The following is a 23,875-nucleotide window of genomic DNA, read 5'->3' as shown; positions in this document are numbered from 1 at the left end:
TCGTGAGCTGCTGCGTGATGCGAACTTTGCCATCACTGCCTACATGACCGTATGGGCATTTTTATCTCATAGAGGAAGTTTTTCTCTACATTTTGGCATGTTTTTTGACTTGGTTACGCTGTGCAGTTAATTATATGTGACAAACAACTAAAATCACTTCCTTAAGGGGTCCAAAATACGACCGTTACCCTATTCTCATTGCTGTTGCTGCATGAGCCTGGAGGTAATCTGACGTTTAATCACCTTTGTTTTGGCTCTCGTACGCATATGGATTGCATTCATATGGACCAGTGCACAAGTTCATTATTTGACGTTTGAGCGGTGCCGTGTCATTTATGTGACCATAGCTGTGATGTTAAAGTCACCAAAATAGCTTTGGTGAGCGAATTTGACGGATAGCGCCGACAATTTTTGTCGCATAGGATTCATCGAATGTAGCGCGGTTGTTGCACCATGGCCAGATTCATTTCCCGAGCGCGTGCACGGAAAGAAATAACAATTGTGATTTAAAAAAAAAAACAGTAGCGGAAAATCAACTGATGATCATTGTCGTTCAACTAGTATCAAACATTTTAACACAGACAAACAGACGTCACACTCTCACCGATGCCCATCGACAACCTTTTTAACGGCCGATTCAAATATATGGTAGGTGGCCAATCCACCACCCGCTGCGCTCGCATAGTTTTTGTTCGCGTTTGACGTTTACACACTACCGCCATCTGTTGGTCCATCGGCCAAACACACCGATTTTAGCATTGGGCGTACATGTCATCGTGACTATGATTTTGATCGGGATTTGATCTAAGTGTTACGTCTGTTTGTCTGTGATTTTAATAAAAATAAAATGCTTTTAGAAGTGCGCAGCAATGCTAAATCGGTCTGATGTATTCTGCGCAGTTCATATGTATTTTCCACACGTTCTCCTATAATTGTTTTTAATCCACTTCGATACCGTCAATCCGTCCCCAAACTGGATGGCGTACACTCAGCTTAAGGTGATTATAAAACGAAGCCAAACAAGGGCACAAGACTGGAGAATCTGACAACAGTTTGCGTTGAAAACCAATCAATCTGCTTGCTTGCTGGTGGTGACTAATGGGATAAATTTTCAACGGTGAGAGCTGTTTGGTTCTCAAGTCTTGTGCTTTTGAAAATTTGAGGTGTGGCTTTGTTCTATAATCACCTTAACGCAATTTATAATTAAGTATTGAGTTGTAAATATTAGTATATATTAGTTGTGTTGCTAGAGGACATCTTGAAAATTCACTGAGATTCTTTCAGAAACCCTTCTGAAATTGTTATATGTAGTTATTTCTTTGATCGCTCTGATTTTTCCAATAACCTTCTTGGGACTTCCTATTGGACTATCCCAGAAACCCATCTTGGGTTATTATGGAAATCCTTTCAGGATTCTGCTGTAAAATTCTGGAATTCTGCCGTAAAATTCTGGAATTCTGCCGAAAATGATTTAATGATTGCTTTCCAGTGTAATAGAATCTATTTTAAAAATCTGGGTTCGGGGATTCTCACAAAATTTCTCGGGATTTCTTCTGGAAATCCAATCGAAATTATTATTTAAATTCTGATATTTTCCTCGTAATTCTTCAGTATTTCTTCCGTGAAACTCTTTGAAAGTTCTTCAAAATCCCTTTGAGATTCTTTCCGAAAAATGTCTTAGATTATACTTTTTATTCTAGAATACTCTCGGAAAGACGCCTGAGACAATAATCAAAAAAATCTATTATTTCACTTCACTTTCTTCCGTGCAAATTCTTGGGATTCTTTCGGAAATTCCTTTTTTTGTAAATCCCAATGGAATTCTCCCAGAAATCCCTGTGGAATACTTCCGAAAATCCTGCTAAGAATCTTCCAGATGACGGGGATTTTTTTAAATCTTTATTTATGGAAATCATCCGAAAATTCCTCTGTAATTGTTTGTAAATCCTCCTTATACTCTTACAGAAATCCTTCTTATATTCTTACAGATTTATTGCTATTGATTTTATTGTTTCTGCCTGAGATAATTTTGTATATCCAGAATTATTCCGAAAATTCCTTCGTGATTCTTTAGAATTTGTTTCTAAGATTTTTTGAGAAAAAAAAACTCTGTGATTCTTCTGGAAATTCATAAGGAAGTGTTTTTGATTTTTTTCGTGATTTATCATTGATTTTCCTTGAAAATTTTCTTAAATCCTTGGCAGAATTTTCTGAAAATCCCTCTTGACTTCAAATGGAAATCCTCCAAGCAAACTACCGGACAGTCACTGGGACTTTAAAAAAATACCTATGAGATTCTTTGATTGCTGATTTCTTTTATTCCGGAAATCCTCCTTTAATTCCAAAGCAATTTCCAGAAGAATTTTCAGAAGGATATTTTTAAGAATCCTGTATATTTTTACCTAAGAATCTCAATGTATTTAAACAAAATACCAGGACAATTTACGGTTGAATCCCACAAAAACTTCCGGTGGAATTCTTGAATGCTTATCATTCAAGCAGAATTCCAGTCGTATTTCCGGATGAATTTAGGCAGGTTTTACGGAAGAATCCCAGCAGAATTTCTTGAAAAATTCCAGTAAAATTTCTGTAAAAATCTTTGAAAGATGTTTTGAAGTCCTCCAGCAGGATAACAGAAATAAATCTGGGGGTATTGTAGAAGAATTTCCGAAAGAATCCTAGAGAGATAGTCGAAATAATAACAGTTTTCTTGAAAAATTCAGGAAACTCCCAGAGTCTAGAGGTAATTCGGGAAGAATTTCTGCAAGAATCCTTAACAGAAGGATTTGAAGGATCCTCAGAAAGATTTCCGAAAGTATCCCAGAAGGCTTCCCGAAAGAATGCTAGAAAGATATCTGGAAGATTTCCTACAGGATTTTTGGAAGAGTCCCAGACAAATTTCAAGAATATGGACGTAAAAATCTCAGTGGCATTTCTAGAATAATTTCAGAAAGATTTTCGGAAGCATCCTCGAAAGTATTCTAAAGGGATTCCGAAAGCATCTCAGGTGATTTCCGGAAGAATACCAGAGGTATTCTCATAATAATCCTAGAAGTATTTCCGGAAAAAGGCCAGAGTTATTTTCGGAGGAATTCTCGAAGAATTTGTAGTGGAGTCGTAGTACATTTTTTGGCAAAATCCTCTAAAAATATCCAGAAGAATTGCATCAGGATTTTTGTTAGAATCTTCCATTGGATTTCCGAAAGAATCTTCGAGAATTTCGATTCGAATTTGATTTCCAGGATTTCAAAAGTAATCCTTAAGGAGATAAACGCAAACTCACATACAGATTTATGCAAATATTCCAATAAGATTTCCAGAAGAATCACAAAGGATATCGGAAAGAATCTCAGATATAGTACCGGAATGCTAACGATGTTTTTTAGATGAGTTCAAAAGCGATATCTGTAAGTATTCTGTGATTTCCAGAAGAACTTAGAGAAAAATCAGAAATAATCTTTAGATTTCCAGAACAATCCCAGAGAGGTTTTGAAGGATTCATAAGTGATTTAAGGAAGAATCCCAGGAGGGAAATTCCATAGAATTCTGGAGTAATTTCTGGACCAATGTCTTTTTATATGCTGTATCAATATTTACAAGTAATTATAATAAACAAGTATTTATGGAACAATAACAATTTTAATTTATCGCCATAATTGAACGACAATTTTAATTAGAATGTGCATCCACCACATCATCCCTCTCAGAAGGATTGTGATTCTAAATATTTTTTTTTTGCGGTGATTCAGAATTGTAATCACATACTAGTTTAATTGTATGTGGTGTCATTCAATATTTAAAATAAGATTCGTTAAGCCGAACATGTTGATCCTTCGACATGAACCAACGAGCATTGCTTGAAATAATGAGATTTTTTCGATTACTTTGATTACTGATTTCTTTTTCTGAGGAACTTCTAAAAGTTACTTTCAAATGATTCCGAAAATCCCGTTTGAAATTATTCCATGAATCTTTCTGCAGTTCATCTGGACATCGGAATTATTCTGGAAAATATTCATGAAATCTTCTGGATGTCTGTGAATATCCTTTAAATCTTTCAGGGATTCTGGCGAAATAGCTTCTGGGATTCTTTTGAATATCACTGTAATTTGGATTTAGAATTCTCATGGGATTATTTCAGATATTAACGATAATCCTTCATACAGAAGTGATGTTTCTGTGAATCGCCTTGGAATTCTTCGGGAAATCCTTCTATAATCCCAAAACAATTCTCAGCAAATTTTTCAGAAGGATATTTTTAAGAATCTCAATGGAATTTCTGAAAAATACCAGAACGATTTACGGTTGAATCTCACGAAAACTTCCGGTGGAATTCTTGAATGATATCTGGAAGAATGACAGTCGTATTTTTGGATGAATCTTTGCAGGTTTTACAGCACAATCCCAGCAAAATTTATTGAAAAATTTAGAATAGAAAGATATCCGAAAAAAAAACTCCAACAGGATTTTTGTAAGAGTCCCAGGAGTTTTTCAAAAATATTGGCGTAAAAATCTCAGTGGAATTTCTTGAAGAATTTCAGAAAGATTTCCGAAAGCATCTCAAGTCATTTTTGGAAGAATACCAGAGGCATTCTCATAAGAATACCAGAAGTATTTCCGGATAAAAATCTAGAGTTATTTTCGGAGGAATTCTCGAAGAATTTCTAGTAGAGTCGTACATTTTTTGATAAAATCCTCTATAAATATCCAAATGGATTGCATCAGGATTTATGGTAAAATCTTCCATAGTATTTCGAAAATAAGAATTTCAAAAAAATTAAATTTCCTGGATTTCAAAAGTAATCCTTAAGGAGATACACGCAAAATCACATACAGAGCTCTGCAAAAAAATCCAAAAAGATGTCCAGAATAATCGCAATGGGATATCCGAAAGAATCTCAGAAGTAATACCGGAATGGTAACGTTTTTTTTTGGATGAATCCCAAAGCGATATCTGGAAGAAAATTCAGAAATAATCTCAAGATTTTCAGCAGAACAATCCCAGAGAGGATTTGAAGGATTCATGAATGATTTAAGGAAGAATCCCGGGAGACGCTCCCAAAGAATTCTAGAGTACTTTCTGGAACATTTTTTTTTTCATATGATTTATGTATAAAAATACTTTGATTCAAATATATTTCTTGTGTAGCATTAAGTTTAACTACAGACATAGCTCGTAACATCAATAATAAATTAAATTTATAAATCTTTTAAACACATCCAAATTAAATAACAGTTCAAAAAGTAAAATACCATTCTCATGAGTTTTTGAGAATCATATGGTCGGTGTTTAGACAGACCAGACTAGATGAATTTTGGAGCTCTAAGGATACGTAAAGAACTCCATCAATTTTAAATCTTCCATGTTATTTTGATACAAATGTATCATCATATAGATAAGTTCCATTATTACAGTAAATATCTATAATATTTTGATGTTTCACATGTTTGGGGTACATTTTTCTTACTCGATTGAAAAAAACACTTGGATCAGTCTGTCTGAAAACCGACCATATCTATGTTTGCTATTTGATATTTAAATACTTGAATTGTGCTGTATCAATATTTATAGGTAATTATAATAAATAAGTATGTATAGAACAATAACAATTTTAATTTATCCCCATAATTGAACGACAATATTAATTAGAATGAGCCTCCCTCACGTCATCCCTCTCAGGAGAATTTTGATTCCCAAAATTTTTTTTTGCGGTGGTTCAGAATTGAAAATATCAAAAGTCTATTGTAATCACATCCTTTTTGTTCAATTGGGTCCTAAAATGTTTAATGAAATCTAGTTTTTATTTAATGACACAAAAGAGCATGTTACTGCAACTATTTTAGCAATTTTTCCCGCTCAAATAACGGGTACATCATATTTAAAATTTAATTTAAATATTTGGTCTATAAATGAACCTTGACACTTTTGATCATGTTTGACGTTCGTCTAATCGACAAAAACACCACAGGGCTTTTAGTTTTAACAATGGGGTTGTTCCTATCTGACATTTTAGAAGGGACACGGAAAGCAAAATACACCCAAAATTTGAGTTTAAGCCAAGGAGTGTGACAAAATCTAAAAAAATGATTTTTGGACTTAAACAAAAGAAAAACATTAAAAAATTGAGTAAACATTTGTTTTTAGCCTAAACTTAAGCGTTTGGCGCTAAAATTGGGACAGGCCTTTAGGACCCTATTGCATGTGGTGTTATTCGATATTTAAAATAAGATTCGTTAAGCCGAACATGTTGATCCTTCCACAAGAACCAACAACAAGCATTGCTTATGTTAAGAGATTTTATCGTAATGCACAACCAGCCTAAACGTTCTTCCCCTTTTGTATATGTATTAATTATAATTTCAAATTATTTTAATTAAATTAGTTGTGTTGTCTACTATTGTACACGGCAATATGTTTCAAAATAAGTGGAGCTGCTTTTAAAACAAACATCGATCAACCAAACCATAGAATATCCAATAGCGAAAAAATAATAATAATAACCGATCATTGCAAATCGAGCCGAACTGGCGCTCTTTCCGTGCGCACGCGCTCTGTCCGTGCGCACGCGCTTTCTGCAGAGCTGTCAAACAGACTTTTGTGCCTTCCTTCTTTCGCTCTCCTTCAACTCAACAACTCAGCACGATCCACCTCGCGGTGGATTGGTGAGCTGTCTGGTTGTTGCAGATGAACACTTATCGTGTAGCGTGACATCATCATTGACAGTAAGCTTGCAACTCACCAGACAATCGATAGGTGTAATTAACAACTGGACTCATGGCAACGAGTAAATACGGCACCGCTCAAACGTCAAACTAGTGAACTCGTGCATTGGTCCATAGAACACCATTTTCGCATAAAACAACAAACAAAAATTTATTTATCAAGCGTCCAGAAGTGTATAAAAATACTAACAAATCTACTTCTTGCCTGAGTGTAGGGGAACACGGGGCAGTATGGACACCCTAAGGAATTTTCCTATTTTGACTGTAAGGACACGAATATTATACAGTTTTTCATATGCAGTATGCTTCTTAGAGTTCTCAAGCATTTGTTAAACATTGTTGCAAAATTTTGAAAAAAATATTTTGTTTGCAAAAATGGGTTTAAAAAAAAGCTTATATTTGGTAGTCACCATCAAGCTAGCGGGGCAAAGTGGACACCCCCATGGGGCAGTATGAACACCTTGACGTTTATAGGAAAATTGTCCCACGATTATTCCCAAACCTCGAAAAATGAAGGACACATTCAGGAAACCATAGTGATAGATCACTGTGCCACTGAAAACATGATTAAAACCAATTTACGACATTTTTCGTAGTGATGCTTTCAATATTGCCTCCAGATTAGTTTTAATACAGAACTGACGATTTTCAACCGATTTGTGGTTCCGAATCATAATCGCATTGCACGCTAAATATTTGTGGATAGTTTTGTGTATGAAGTTACATTTCTTTTTCTTTAAAGTGTCAGCTCTACTTTGTCACTCGGTGTCCATATTGCCCCATGCACAAATTACGTCACGCTCCAAGGGGAGGGGGTCGAGCAAGCGTGACAAGCCTTACAAAATTTTCGGAGGGCTCATACAAAAAGTGTGACAAAGGGGGGGGGAGGGGGTCGAAAAAGTTGAAATTTAGCGTGACATAATTTGTGTACCATCCCTAAAGTATAAAATTATTCGCATATGCAAAGATACAGGGGGTGTCCATTCTGCCCCGGGTGTCCATACTGCCCCCGGTACCCCTACTGCATACATTTTGGCGCTTCCTCTCATCGTTTTAGTATTTCGAGTTTTGATACCCACTTTCAGGCCGGTTTGCCCTACTCATTATTCGGAGTGTGCAGAATCTTTTTCCGTGCAGAGATGAACTCCTCAGCAGATTCAGTTTTGTGCTTTGGACATTTTCATGTGTTATGGAAGGGTTCATCCAACAGGTTCATCCTACTGACTGGAAACGTCAAACTCGTTGTTATGTTTTGCGGTGCTCCCTCGTTAAATTTTAAAAAGTAAATTTTATCACAAATTGCTAGGATAATTCTTTAGAATTATAGTGATTTCTCGTGTCTATTTATAATTAAGGTAAGTTTCAGTTGAACTCACACTGTGTACATTTAAAAGAAATAGAACTGTTAATCTAAAAAAAAAATCTGTTGATACTCTACGTTATGTTTATGTCTGGCTTCGCAAACATCAAAAATAAGGTAGATGTACCTAAAATATCCAATGGTGCTAAATATTGCAATACAGTTCAATATGTTTTCAAGAGAAATTCAACTGTGACGGTTCTTATATTATGAATTGTTTACTAGGGAGTCGATGCCGGTTATGGACCCTTTGCGTATTATGGACCCCCTACAGAAAAACATTAAATTAACACTCAAAGCAACTTTATTTCTATGAAAATCCACCGGGGGAACTTTGATTACATTGTTAGTCAGCAGTTTCAGGAAAAATATTTGGTTTGAGACGCATAAATACAGATATTTGAACAGTTTTGTAAATTAAACCACACAAGAGGGTCCATAATACGCATTTCCAGGTGGGTCCATAATAGGCTCGTCGGCCGCGAGCCGGATTACATGGGAATCAAATGGAGGGTCCATAATACGCAACGTCAAATTTGTAAACAATCCTATTATGGACCCCGGGAGGGTCCATAATAGGCATTCGGACAACAGTTTTTCAAATGCATATTTCGCTGGAAAAATCGAATGATTTTGAATGTTTCATAGACGTACTATGAAGTAAATACATTGAATTTGTTGTTAGACTCCACAAAACGTATATGCGTCTGATATCATTGTGGAAAAACGTCTAGAATGAATGACAGCTACTAAGGGGTCCATTACTAGCATTGAAACCCTAGGTTCCCCTAATACTGAGGGATAATCAATAGCTGTGTTCAACGAGCTGCTCGAACTTGGTTGCAACCACTTGCGAGTCAGCTTTTGGTGTTCATTGAGCCACTCCAACCTACTTCGAGTCGCTCGGGTTTGTGTTCATTGAGCCGAGTCCAACCAACTCCGAGTCGCTCGAAACAGGTTGGAAGCTAGAGTCCGAGCTAGTTCAACCCTAGGACAGGACGTGACAGCTCAACTAAGACTGCCCGGTTGTTTTTCAGTCGATATCCTTGACGATACAATAGCCAGTGTTACCAGTGTCCTTTTAAAGCAAATCTTATTAACAAATTCACAAATCAAGGATCACAATTTGATTTTTACGTGCATGCTTCATTCATTTAGTGCAATAGAGGATACTATATTTTTTAAAACTCAGGTTTAAATCCAAAACTGACTATATTTTTAGAGAAAAATGACACAAATTCCATCTTATTGAGTATTTTTTATTTATTTTAGCATTGTAGAAGCACATGCTTTGAACTTAACATCGAATATAAATTGATTTGAAACAAAAAGATTTAATGGAAAATTTCCAAACTTTTGATAAAAACTCTAATCTATGAACTAGCAACACGGCCGGACTAGCAACAAAGTGCCCTGTTGCTATGAAACTCAACGATGTGAAAGTAGGCCTTTGCCAAAACGACCAATGAGAAATGGTCTTTTTTGACAGGCAATTGGTTTCTTTTTTGTACTTTGACCTGTCACGTCTTGTCTTAGGTTCAACCAGCTCGCAGTAGCTCGTGTTTTTGACGTTTAAAAACGTAAACATTGAGAAAAAAAAAGCAAAATTCCGAAGCGATACGGATTGTTAAGTGCGCGAATTTTTTTTTCACGTGGAATTCCGGTAAATTAGTAAAAAGAGTAAAAAGAGCGTTCATTGAGAAAGCAGCTTGGAGTTGCTCGAAGTAGCTTTGACAGTTATTTGTTGACAAAAAATACGAGCTAGTACAACCAACCCCGAGCAAGTTCGATCAAAGTCATTGAACACAGCTAATCTCTTCACAGCACTTATTATTATCTTATGCAGAATAAGTGTGACTAAGATAACAAATTGATCCGACATAATCCAGCACTTTTTCGCAATCTCGCATAGGCTTACCGGATGGTAGGACATGTCCGCTTTTTTGGCAAACTGTTCTTCCGTCCTTTTTTGGGCTGTAATTATCATCCTATTAATGGATCTGACAAGGCTGGTAGCGAGTCACTTTTTAGTGACTTGGTCACTTTTTTTAGGCCAGTCACTTTAAAGTATCTATTTTGAAGCCTTTTCAACTAAAGTCACTTTTTTCGTCAAAAAGTCACTTTTTTCAACTATTTTGAGCTAATTTTCCGGGAGAAAATTTTGAATCGGCCTTCTAAATTTAGGCTAAGTTTTAAGTTAGCAGGGTGTCTACAACCTGAAAAATCCTGGAAAACTTGGAATTATCAGGGAATTTTATTCAACCTGGAGAAAGCTGGAATTAACAGAGGATTTCGGCTATACGCAAGAAAACAACCTCGAACCACTAAGGCAGTGTCCATTGATTACGTAACGCTAAAATTGAAAATAAGGTAAGCAGATCTTTTTTAAAGGCTTGGATACTATTTCAATGCATATCTCTAAAAAGTGTTAATTTTTAGTTAAGGTCCCTAAAGACATTATAATCAATATGGTATCTAAAGTCACTTGTTCGCATACGCGAAGAGGACTTGTATGGGTGGCTTGATGAGCACCGATAGCATCAACCATCATCTTTCATCGATAATGGATCCCTGCAGAAACTTGCGTTTTTCGACCATCTCGCTCTATCCGGTCAACCATGTTTATGGTGGAGCGACCCATTATAAAAGCCGAAGAAGAATCGTGTTCGGTCTCTTTTTACGACGACAACTCGACACCGACTACAATCATCATCATCAGCAAACGAGAGTGAACAGTTTCCCACCCACTAGAGGTGAATTTCGTTATTTTGAAATATCAGTGCTAAGTTACGTAGTTTTTAAGTCAAATTAAATTAAACCAAGTTAGTAAAATAAAGTGCATTTGAACTCAATAAACTTACCTGTGTGAAAGTGAACCCTGGTGTACCTGTAAGAAAAAGAAAGGAAAAAGAAACGTTGGACTTACCTGCAGTTGAGAATTGTGTCCCCGTCGTGCGGTGTGGTGAACAGAAAATTAGCACAGAATCGCGTTTCAAGCTGAGTTAATCGTTCATATGGTCCTTCGAGCCGGATCTCGGTCGTCTAACTCCGTCCGTTCCGGTGCTTCCCGCTCAGAAACCAATCGCCATTGCTGATACCACACCTACGTCCGAACCGCCATCATAGAGTTCGCTGAGATCGCCGTTGCTGAACGACGCCATAGCTGAGATACGAATACAAGGCACTGAACTGCCTTATTTAAGGTAATTAGCGTTCCATAAACAGTGCACTTTCTAGTTTGAGCTACGCGGTCTTTCGCTTTACAGACCCCGCTCACTTTCAACCCGTGATCTACTTCTACTCTATCAACGTCCGTCCCGTCCGGAGATCCTCCGGAGAATTTCCGCCAGCCTTTAGACGCCAGCAGTGTCAACGGAATCTGTTATACAAGGCATAGCTTTGCCTTTTCAAAGGTAATTAGATTTCCTATCCGTCCTACTCTTTCTCGTGTGATCTGCGCGGTCTTTCGCTTTGCAGACCGCTCCTCATCAACATGTCCACGGAACGTCGCATCAAGGGCCTAAAGACCAGAATAAGGAGCCTCCTTGCCTCATTCAACATCATCAAGGCATTCGTTGACGAATATGAGGAAGAAACAGATGCATGTGAAGTTCCAGTGCGCCTAGAGAACCTTAACAAACTCTGGGTAGACATTCAAAAGGCTCAGTCCGAGCTGGAATCCATCGATGAGAACTCCGTCGATGAACAAATCAAAGAACGGATCGACTTTGAAACCGCTTACTACCGAGTGAAAGGGGTGCTTCTCGCGATCAATAAACACCCTGTAAATCCTTCCGTCCAAGCGTCACCTTCTTCAAACTCGCAAATCCCTGTCCCGTCTTCGCACATACGCTTACCCGACGTCAAACTTCCTGTGTTCAACGGAAACATCGACACCTGGTTGAATTTCCATGACCTCTTCGTCTCGCTGGTGCACTCTTCGGTCGAGTTGTCGAATATCCAAAAATTCTATTACCTTCGCTCATCCTTAGCTGGGGAAGCACTTAAGCTAGTTCAATCTATCACTATCAGCGCAAACAATTATCTCGTCGCTTGGAATTTGTTGGAAGAGCATTACCAAAACCCTTCACGTCTTAAGCAGACGTATCTAGATGCCCTGTTTGAATTCACCAGTCTGAAACGTGAGTCAGCAGCCGATCTTCACTCACTCGTAGAGAATTTTGAGGCCAACGTCAAGGTGTTGAAGCAACTCGGAGAGAGGACTGAATACTGGGATGCCATCCTCATCCGCATGCTTAGCGTTCGTTTAGATGCTACTACTCGCAGAGACTGGGAAGAATTTTCATCCACTCAATAAGCCGTAACCTTCAAGGACCTCACCTCGTTCATCCAGCGAAGAGTCTCAGTACTTCAAACGATACAAAGGAATGTTGTCGACACTCCAGCATTCATGCAACCTTCGAAGAAAAATCCCCAACGTCCGCTCGCCTGTCATAGCGCTAATCAAACTACATATCAACGGAAATGCGTTTTATGCACTGACCACCATCCGCTATACATGTGTGAAGCTTTTTCGCAACTCTCGCTCGAGGAGAAAGAAGCCGAGGTACGTCGCCATCAGCTTTGTAGAAATTATTTGCGAAAGGGTCATCACTCGAAGGATTGTACCTCGTCATCCAACTGCCGTCGATGTCAAGCTCGCCACCACACTCAGCTATGTCCGAATTCTGCACCATCGGAACCACATTCGATCAGTTCCCAACCATCAACCTCAGTCGTACTTCCGCAATCAGGCGAATCTTCCATCACTTCTGCATGTGCAACCGTCAACAAGTCCGTCAGCTGTGCCTCCGCAAGCTGCACTCAGAAAAGAGTCCTTCTTGCTACCGCTGTCATCTTCATCATAGACGACGATGGTACAAAACATACTGCTCGTGCTCTACTCGATTCAGGGAGTGAATGTTCATTCATAACCGAACGTTATGCTCAACGCATTAAGGCTCAGCGAAAAAGAATTTGTCTACCAATCAGCGGAATCGGTCAAACAACCACTAAAGCGACAGCAAAATTTCTTGCCTGCGTGCGATCTCGAATTGGCGAATACTCTACTAACGTCGAGTTTGTTGTCCTACCAGAAGTTACCATCGATCTTCCTGCCACTTCCATTGATATCTCATCTTGGAATATGCCACCCGGAATTCATCTAGCCGACCCTTCATTCTACAATACTAGCCAAGTAGATGTCGTCATCGGAGCAGATATCTTTTTCGAGCTTTTCCGAGTACCAGGTCGTATTCCACTCGGGGAAAACCTACCAGAGCTCGTTAACTCAACTCTTGGTTGGATAGTTTGTGGAAAGGCAGATGTCAACTCTTCGACACCTGTCGTGGTTCATTTTGCAACAGTCACAGCGCACTCATTCACAACTCACAAGCACCCTCTTCAATCGTCGCAGACACTCAATGTACAATATTCAGAAAAGCAACATCGCCAGCTCCACATTCAACCGAAAAGCAACTCTCATCAACTTAAATTGATTGCGGATACTCAAACTCCAAGGTCTATTTCTTCCCATGCACTCGATGTAAACTCTCATAATGTCGCGAGTGCCGCACAGCAACCCGCAATTGCACCTAAGTTGCATCTCAATCACCCACGCTCGTCTATCTCAACGATTGCATTCGAAACCCATCACGCTGCATCCAATCAGTGGCAGAATCATTCCCGATCAACACTCTACCAATCGCTCCAGAGTTCAAATTCATCAGTGGAGTCAGCTCACAGGGGCCAGAAGATGCAAAATATTCGTTCCATTCAACCTTGGCCATGTCAATCAGTTGGACATACAACTACTCTTCAATGAATCACACCCAATTCAGGAAAAAAACATCAATGGACTTCCGATTTGGATACTGTTGCCATAAGGAATCGACGTCCATTACATCAGGCATCCGTCATCAACATCAAAATTCGCATAGTTTTTGTCGCAATCATCGGTACTACACTTCGTTCATCGTCAACAATCGAATGTTCCACCATCCACGCTGATATCAGGCATACAAAACCACCATGAGTTCACCATCGCTTCTCTCCTCAACCAATCGATATTCCAACAGCTGAATCTTATCCGGCAACACCTAAAATGAAATAAAGGGCGTTAATAATTAGTGGATCAGGTAAGAACCTGTCCAAATCCATATTTTCGTCGTAAACCGCTACCGGGTCTTATCTCTTTGCATGTTTACTCGCAACAATCATCTTCGTCGTCATTCGTCGAGATCGATCCCGAACCGAGACAAGAGGCAACGAATGTTGACAGCTGATACCCGTTCATCATCTTTTCGTCGTTATCACCGAAGACAGCTCAACTCAGAAACTGTCAGAAATGCGATTTCTGAAGGGGCCAGTATGTTCGCATACGCGAAGAGGACTTGTATGGGTGGCTTGATGAGCACCGATAGCATCAACCATCATCTTTCATCGATAATGGATCCCTGCAGAAACTTGCGTTTTTCGACCATCTCGCTCTATCCGGTCAACCATGTTTATGGTGGAGCGACCCATTATAAAAGCCGAAGAAGAATCGTGTTCGGTCTCTTTTTACGACGACAACTCGACACCGACTACAACCATCATCATCAGCAAACGAGAGTGAACAGTTTCCCACCCACTAGAGGTGAATTTCGTTATTTTGAAATATCAGTGCTAAGTTACGTAGTTTTTAAGTCAAATTAAATTAAACCAAGTTAGTAAAATAAAGTGCATTTGAACTCAATAAACTTACCTGTGTGAAAGTGAACCCTGGTGTACCTGTAAGAAAAAGAAAGGAAAAAGAAACGTTGGACTTACCTGCAGTTGAGAATTGTGTCCCCGTCGTGCGGTGTGGTGAACAGAAAATTAGCACAGAATCGCGTTTCAAGCTGAGTTAATGCCATAACCCATGGTATAGCTCAAGAACTCAATTATTTTTGACGAACTTGAGACAAACTGAACCAGAGGAATACTATGCATTAGTTTCTTCAGTCAACTCTCCGTAACTCGATATTGAAGGGGCCATCGAGTAAGGGAGGTATCGAATTATTAAACACAAAACCAGTGCAAATGCGATCCGAGGGAGCATCGCAGTAGCCATGAAAACCAACTTTTACTGTGGTTCTCTAACTCGATATCGAGATACGAAATATCGAGTAAGGGAGAGTTAACAGTAGATTATGATTCTATACTTATCAGATTAATCTAAAAGTCAATTAACTTTTTGAATAGTAAAACTATTGGTGAGCAATCAGTTTACTATTGTAAAACAACCAATAAATTTTAATCTGATTTTGAAAAAAATAGACCCTTTGAAATATTGTTTTTTGAATTACTTTTTTAAACGCTTTCTCATAAAGAAACTGTCGATTAAAGTCGTCGGACATAGATGGTTAATCTGCTTGCAATGAATTCTAGTGCAACATTCTAGAGGCTCCAGAGAAACCTTCAGAGACTATTACGTAACTATTTGTCCAGAGATTCCTTCTGGAATACTTTCAAGAACTCCAACAGGAATGCCACCAGCAATTTTTCAATAGAAGCTCAGAGGTATTTCTTTTATACTAAAAATTCCTACGCAATTTTCAAGCATTCCTACGCAATTTTCACAGAGATTACTCTGAAGAAAAAATCTCAGTATTTCTTCCAGATCACTAATTCTTTCACAGATTTCTTCAACTTCAACTTCTAGGATTCTTCCCGCATGCCCTACAGAACTTTTTCCCCAAAGGTTTATTATAGAGTTTTCGAAAAAAAATCGACATTTTTACACGAAACTCTACAATAATTCCTACGCATTTTTCATTTAATCAAGGCATTTTTATAAGGATTCTCTCAAAAACTCATCCATAATTACTCTCCGGAATTTCTCAAAACTTACTTAAGCTATTATTGGATAAAATCTTTTCCAAGAATTGCTCAATGAATTGCATCTGGGATTCCTCATTAGATTCCTCTGGAAATTTCTCTTTTCTGTATTTTTTCAAATACAGTTTAAAGACCTGCATAGATTCTTTAAAACTTCATTCAAGGTTCCACACAAGTTAATACTACAGCAATTATTACAGTCATTGCTCCGACCATTGATGGATTAATATGCTATTATTATCATAGCAATTTATCAAGAAATATATTCATCAAGAATTCGAGAGATCATTCAGTTATCCTTGTAGGTATTCATCATTATAACTCACACAAGTTTCATCAGAAATTACACTAGGATTTTTTTTAGAAATTCCTCGTGGGTTTTTCAAAATTTTTCACAAAAAATATGAAATTTTTTTAAGTTTGAGTTTTTTTTCGTTCGTGTTTTTTTTTAACAGATTGAATACATGAAGGTATATAATTTACGGCAAAACGAAAAGTTACTTGTCGTAATTTTACGAGGAAGTCTTAGAATGTGAATACCTGCCATTAAACTTACTGATGGAAAATTTCTTCCTTAGTCGGTGTAAGGACGCGGTTTAAGCAGTATTCCAATCAAATTCGATCTTCTGTCCTCATTTTTTATTTGAAATATCGATTATTGCATAAAAATATTGACCTGATTAGGTAGAAGAGCTGGAGTTTAAATGGAAATGTGAAATGACAAAAATTTAAATTTTACAAATGTTTCAAATTCTTATTAAAATATACAATATAAAATACTTTGGCAATATAAAAGACACAAAATTTTGAAAATATTGAAAATCTACTAAAAAAGGATTACCTACATAAATATAAACTACCCTGTTTGAAAAAAACTAGGCGATATCTTGTAAATTTGGAACCACAATAAAAATGTCCAAATATGGTACTCAACTAGACCTACTACCTGCAGAAGATCATATGGAATATTCCCTATCATCATTGATATTGATCGTAAAACAGTATACTAGAATTGAAATAAAATTGATTACGGCTTGCTTTTCAAGTCACTTTTTTCACTTTTTCGAGAATAGAAAGTCACTTTTTAGTCACTTATTTCTCAAATTTGGTCACTAAAATAACTTTTTTCGGTAACAATTCTTGCTACCAGCCCTGGAATCTGAATTTCTTCAATATTCTGCTATAAATAATCCCAACTTTTCTATAGAATACTTAAGAACTGACTAGCATTTTAGCCATTAGTCGACACTATTCACTTTGCTTGATTGTATAATAAATTTATTGATTTTGTACAATTAGATTAGGGTGGTTCGAAACATCGCTTTTGTTTCATACCGCTCATTTGATTCTAGGGCAAATTCTGAGTGTCCTCCCAAAATTTGGCAGTAATTTCGAATTTAGCCGCCAGTTGAATTTTGCCAGAAAAATCGTTTTTTCACCATTAGCGCACCGCTCGTTAGGGTCCTAAAATTGACGATAAAATCTTGTTTTTAAAACCCACTTATTTACCTACTGGCACGATAAACAATCCCCGAACATATGTTAGGGGTCATGCACAAATTACATCACGCTCTAAGGGTGTGGAGGTGGTCAAGCCAAGCGTAACAAGCCTTACAAAATTTTCAGAGGACTCATACAAAAAACGTGACAAAGGGGGGGGGGGAGAGGGGGTCGAAAAAGTCGAAATTTAGCGTGACATAATTTGTGTACCATCCCTTAGCAATAGTGTTTCCCAGGTTTGGAGCTTGTTTAGATGGGCTTTATCATGCACTGTTATATCCCTGATTTAATCAGAGCTGTAGCAGAAGATTATAAACAAGCTGTGATGATGTGTTGCTGATCATGATTTTTATAGAGTGTGTGCAAGTGAGAGATTCTGTAAATTTTCTTAGTATTCGATCCCTGTTAAACTGTACCCTAGCAACCAAGGATGGAAAAAAATCAGCTCTAACGACAAACGACACGGTATTTGAACGGTCTAAGAGGGCCATCGCTCTTGCAGCCACATGATTTTAACACCTCACCACACGCGCTAATCATAGATATATCGAGCATCCAATAAACTGTTTGTCGTGGGACAAAAGGCCAGGGGAAGTGGTTCACCTAGAGTGAATTTCTGTCAGAGAAAAAGTAGATTTTGTATGAGATTTGACAGAAAAATGAATGACAAGTTCATCCACTTCTCCTGGCCTAAGGGTCGGATATTGTAACAAGTTGCGATTAATGCGAATCAATTTAAAATTCACGGATAAACTTTCTCACATTCCATGCACGATTGACTTTAGGATCAAAAATAGTATGCTATAAGTCATATCGCAGAGTGAAAGCGTGAAAATCTTCCAAAATTTATTAATTCGGTTTGCGGACAATTGATCGTTAGCACACATGCCGAGCGATTCATTTTTCGCGAAGCGAAGTTTGTTATGATGGCTTGACGACTAAGGGCTTATCGTTGTTGCTATGATCGCATGATAAAGAACAACCACGATGCATCATTTGTTTTATCATGATCACTAGATTTCCATCCTTGCTAGAAACATTTTCTGAGAAATGTTGGAAGTCCTACAAAAGCATTTTGAAAGACGTTTATAAAAAAATCCTACATTTAACAATATTACGTACTACAGTGCACCCCCGCTAATTTGGACGGTACCTCATGCAAACCCTCGGGGTTCATTTTTAATTTGAACATCTAGTCACCCTAGAAACGTGTTTCTGGTTACCTCTTTCACTGTTTTGTTTTGATTCTGCATTCCGTTCCACAGCATTCCGTTTCACTTTACTCCGTTCCATGAGCTAAATGACGTTTGAACCATTTTTAATCTGTACGATGTGCAAATTGGCGGGGTACAAATTAAAAAGTGATCAGATTAAATGTGGTCAAACCTAAAGGGGTAGTTCGTTGTTTAGTGTGGTGCTTCTTTCAAAGGGAAAATCTCAAACTGGAAACATTTACGTGTTGGTGTCTTTACTTATTGATAGGGCAATATTCAAAACTGAAAAGACAATAGATGGCTATTTTTCAGTGTTAAGCTAAGTATACTGTTTCGCCCAAGAAAAGTTAAGAAATTTCTTGACTGAATGAGTCAATAAATTTCCTTCAGAGGGCCCCCTTTGAAATGACATTTCTTCTCAACTGCGTACTGCGATCAGAAAAAAAATTCTGGACCATTTCTGGGAAGAAATTTTTCACGTATCGAGATAGGCGATTCCTTTTCTTGTCAGTAGCAAACCAGCCTTTAGTAAAAACGAAATCCTGAAGCAAAGAAAGCCCCATGGAAGATGAACTAAACACAAAAAGTTATGTATTCATATTACCCTTGATATCTAATCACTACTTTTTCGATCCAGTTTCCTAATTTCTAGTTATTTACCTATTTTATTATTTTCCATATGTTTTGACAGTTTTCGACTACCATTCTTCGATGCGCTTGTGTTGCAACTTTGAGAAATTTGAGAATCTACCGTAGCGCGATCACCCGATTAAAACCTTCCGTTACCAACCTTCTAGGTTGTAACTTTTTTGTTTTTTTTTTTGATATTTTTAAACCAAATTTTGACACAAGAAGGATTGGCCATCTGGCTCCGGAGTTATTCCGGGATCAAAATGGGTGTTACGAAATGGCCACTTTCAAAAAAGTTAATTTTCAATGTCAAATCAGCTGATTTTTTTACATTTATTAGCTCTATAACGATGGGGCCCAGATAGCCACGCAGCTATTCAGCATGAACATGCTGAGGGTCGTGGGTTCGAATCCTGCTGGTCGAGGATCTTTTCGTAAAGGAAATTTTCTCGATTCCCAGGGTATAGAGTATCTTCGTACCTGCCATACAATATACACATGCAAAAATGGTCAATCGGCAAAGAAAGCTTTCAGTTAATAACTGTGGAAGTGCTCATAAGAACACTAATCTGAGAAGCAGTTACTGTCCCAGTGGGGACGTAACGCCAGAAAGAAGAAGAAGAACGATGAGGACAAATGTCTAGAAGGCCATCATGGTCACTGCATGCCGCGGATCACATTACCGGATGTTCCGGGAAACCGGTTCCGGGTAGGCTTACCAGATGGTATCCTTTGGGAGGACATGTCCTCCTTTTTGATCATATGTCCTCCCGTCCTCCTTTGGGCTGAAAATGTCCTCCTTTTACCAAGTAATGTAATATTGAGTTTCATATCCACTTTTTCGTTGGAATATCTTGGATGAGGATAAACTAAATTTTATCTCAAACAAAATGTAAAGTTTAGTTAATTTTCTACAAGTTCGTAATATCAAAAAAAAAGTTGGAATCGTACATGGATCAGTATTTTTAGTTTCCTTTGTAGATTACATTTGATTGCAGAAAAAGGATACTTTGGTTGCTTCGGTTTAGTCATCTTGCTCAGCATTTTCAGTCAACAGTGACCTTTTGCATGCTGTCTGGGGATCGTTGAAGTGCTGAATTGATTTTGAGTTTTCCGAAATTGATTGTTTCACTTATTTTTTACCTAAATTTCGACAAATTCATTAAATAAGCTAAAACTCTTAATTTAATTTCAACAAAATTTATGGTAGAAATTGTTCAAATAATAATCTTTTCTTAGAAACAGTAAGTACGAGTCTAGTTACTCAAGCATAATAAAATCTTTATACATAGTTCCCCTTTTCAGAAAGTCTGAAAAAGACCTAATTAAACGAATGTTCCGTTCGTTCAAGAAACCACAAATTAAAACTTTTGGGACTTCTAAGAGCAAGAGGTGGCCTTTTTTTCTTAATGTTATTTTAAGTTTTGTGTTGAAGAAAATGGAAAATTAGTTTTATTTTCTTTTAACAGCTGCTTTCTACGCTAGCCGAGACTACCCTTAAGGCAGGGCTGGTCAACGTACGGATTTCATTTTGTGCGGTCCGCTAAGAGTTTTAAAATGCGTCTCACATCTGGCCCGTTGAAAGTTATATCAACTTGAAGAAATAGTATACCAAGTTTAATTATTTACCTTTTATTTTCTTTTCAATAGAATCAATAGAATTTCAAATTTAGACAATGAGTGAATGTTCAGTAGCTGGATTCTATGCATCTATGATTTTTTGTTTTATCCATTAGAGCTGTTCTTTGTTAAATTTAACTTGAAGTTGAGTTTCAAGTTCAAAATGAGAAAGGTTCTTTTTTCACTTCATGATGTATAAACGAAATTTTCATCGAACTTTAACACAAGTTGTAGATCAAATAGGTCAAACAAAATCTTACTAGACTCACTCAAAATCCTGAGCGGTAATTTTGCACAAATCTTGGAAGATTTCAAAACCCTGGGTGAAATTATCTTAAATGTTGGAAAGATTCGATGAACATTTTGGTTATGAATCTCCCAGAACCTTTGATATGAATTTTATAGAAAAGTTCTATGGAACTTAATTTTCAGAAGTATTAGGCAGGTTGTTACAGAATCTTTAACAGCATTCTCGATAAAATAAACACTGATTTCTCCCAAAATCATAGACAAGTTAGAATTTCTAAGTGGGGTTCTAAAAGAATTGTTAGCAGGAAAACACAAGATAGTGATATCGCAGATTCCTGGACAAAAAAAAAATTTCTGCATTAATCTGGCATTTTCATAAATTTCTCGTAAAATGCTGGATAGATTTCTAAAAAATTGCCAGAACTTCACTCTTTTAGAATTTTGAGCAGGACAGGTTGGATTCTGGAAGAATTCTGAGCCGTTTTCTTATAAAAACTTGGCCTCCATTCTCATAAAACTCAGAGTAAGATGCTCAAAAATACTCGATAAGCAGGCCTGCCTTAAGGTTTGTATAGCGCGGTAACACATTTATTTTTGTTTTATCAGAACTTTTCTTAGTAGAGGATGAAGATTTCTCAACATATGATTTAATTATCAGTATTTTTAGAAAGTATTATTTTCAATTTGATCGATTTTTTTTCTGGAGTGGTAAAATCCTGAAATGTCCTCCTTTTTCGATCTCAGTAATGCAAAATGTCCTCCTCTTTGAAATATCCTTCTGGTAAGCCTAGTTCCGGGGCCATTTTTTGAAGCAAGTAAATACCATCATGCGACACATAAAACTTCATGATTTTTCAAACGATTGCATTCTATGGCTGAGCTTCACAGTTCAGAACCCATTTAGCCACTTTGGAACCGGTATCCGGGTTTCCTAGGAACCAGTTCCGAGGTCAATTATTAAGAATCAGTAAACATTGTCATGCGACACATCAAACTTAGTGGTTTTGAAGGTTATTACATTCTATGGATGAGCTGCAATGCCTGGGATCTATTTGGCCACTTTGGAATCGGTTTCCGGGTTTCCGGGAAACCGATTCGTGATCAATCTCCAAAAGTGTCTAAATACTATCATGCGACACATCAAACTTCGTGATTTTTCAAAGGATTGCATTCTATGACAAAGTTGCACGGTTCAGAACCCATTTGGCCACTTTGGAACCGATATCCGGGTTTGCTAGGAACTGGTTCCGCGGTCAATTATTAAACATCAGTAAACATTGTCATGCGACACATCAAACTTCGTGGTTTTGAAAGTTATTGCATTCTATGGGTGAGCTGCAATGCCTGGGACCTGTTTGTTCACTCTGGAACCGGTATACGGGTGTCCCAGTTACCGGTTCGGGTCAATCTTTGAAGGTGACTAAATACTGTCATGTGAAACTTCAAATCTAATGATTTTGCCAATGTTTGCATTCTACGACTGAGATGCACAGTTCATAATCCTTTTGGCCACTTGAGAACCGGTATCCGAATTCCCGAGAAACCGGTTTCGGGGTCTGTTATTGAAAATCTGTACATTATCATGCGACATATTGTTAATAAGGTAGCGCGGGGCAAGTGGGTAAATGGGGTCAGTGAAAACAATTGATATATTTTACTGAATATGTGAATTAACGTTTTAAACTCATGCGTCAACTTTTGAGGCCATTGAGAACATTACGATAGGTAAGGGATTTCTGAGATTTTTCAGCCATTATTGCATAATAGAGCGAAAAATTGTTAACCTGTCATCTGTTACTCCGTAACAAGTTGGCGGCGTACAATCTTATTTTAATATTTTCAGTGGAAAAAAGTTGCGGAAAATAATTTCCTGTACCATTCTTAGTTGTCCTCTGTGACAGTTTCAAACTGCAATAAAAAAGTTCTAGAATTAATTCGACGTAGACCTAAAAATAACTAAATTTAAACACCGTCAATTTCCTTATCAGGTGGGGCAAGTGAAAAGTTTATCATTAGAGATTGAATTTGTGTTTTCTCTTTAAGTAGCCATAAGTAAACATGATTCGCAATGATCATAGAAAAACATAACGTGCTGATAATTTAAGAAACACTATACTCAAGCGCTAAAAGCTATTAGAAATCATGAAACTTCTCTAAAAGATGTTGCCAAACATTACAATATTAATATGTCTACTTCGGGCAGCCAATTAAAAGGAAGACGTTGACTGAAAAGTTGTAATATTAGAGAACACACGGAAATCTCGTGGAATGTCTATGTAAAGCTAGTTCAAAACATAAAAATGGAGTATAAGTCTATCCACATAAAAAAGATTCGAAATACGTTATTGAAGGATCCCGTTTGATTTCTCCCGAAGAGTTATCCGACCTCATATCCGACTTTCTCAAAAACAAATAACGAGCGGTGGAAATTCTACAGAGCAGAAATGCCATTGCTGTCCTATAATGTAAGAACTAACATTGGAAATGTTGCAGTTATAATGTTGTCGAATCATTTCAACTAACATAACTGAACAGAAGAAAAATCAAGTGAAAAGAATAACATTTTCTTTGTTTACATGTTACTTATGTTATTGTTCATTGGGAAGCTTTACCAAATGTTAAAGCTAATAGAAATCGTGAATATAACTGTTTGTTTTTGAATTTATTGTTTAAAACGGTAAACTTTTCACTTGCCCCACTTTTGGGAAAAGTGAAAAGT

The 23,875-nt window shown here is 37.4% G+C and overlaps 1 protein-coding gene across 1 annotated transcript in view; it reads left to right on the top strand.

Moving 5' to 3' along the window:
- The first annotated feature begins 7,953 nt into the window (after positions 1 to 7,953).
- LOC5570368 overlaps positions 7,954 to 23,875 on the top strand; it is a 71,457-nt gene continuing 55,535 nt past the window's right edge. The window contains exon 1 of the mRNA XM_021850959.1: positions 7,954 to 8,078. The gene's annotated coding sequence lies outside the window, so the exon portion shown is untranslated. The remainder of the gene's footprint in view (positions 8,079 to 23,875) is intronic.

This window comes from Aedes aegypti, chromosome 3 (assembly GCF_002204515.2).
Source record: "Aedes aegypti strain LVP_AGWG chromosome 3, AaegL5.0 Primary Assembly, whole genome shotgun sequence".
Lineage (NCBI taxonomy): Eukaryota > Metazoa > Arthropoda > Insecta > Diptera > Culicidae > Aedes > Aedes aegypti.
Note: the sequence above shows the minus strand (reverse complement) of the source record. Positions and strands in the feature narration are given on the sequence as shown.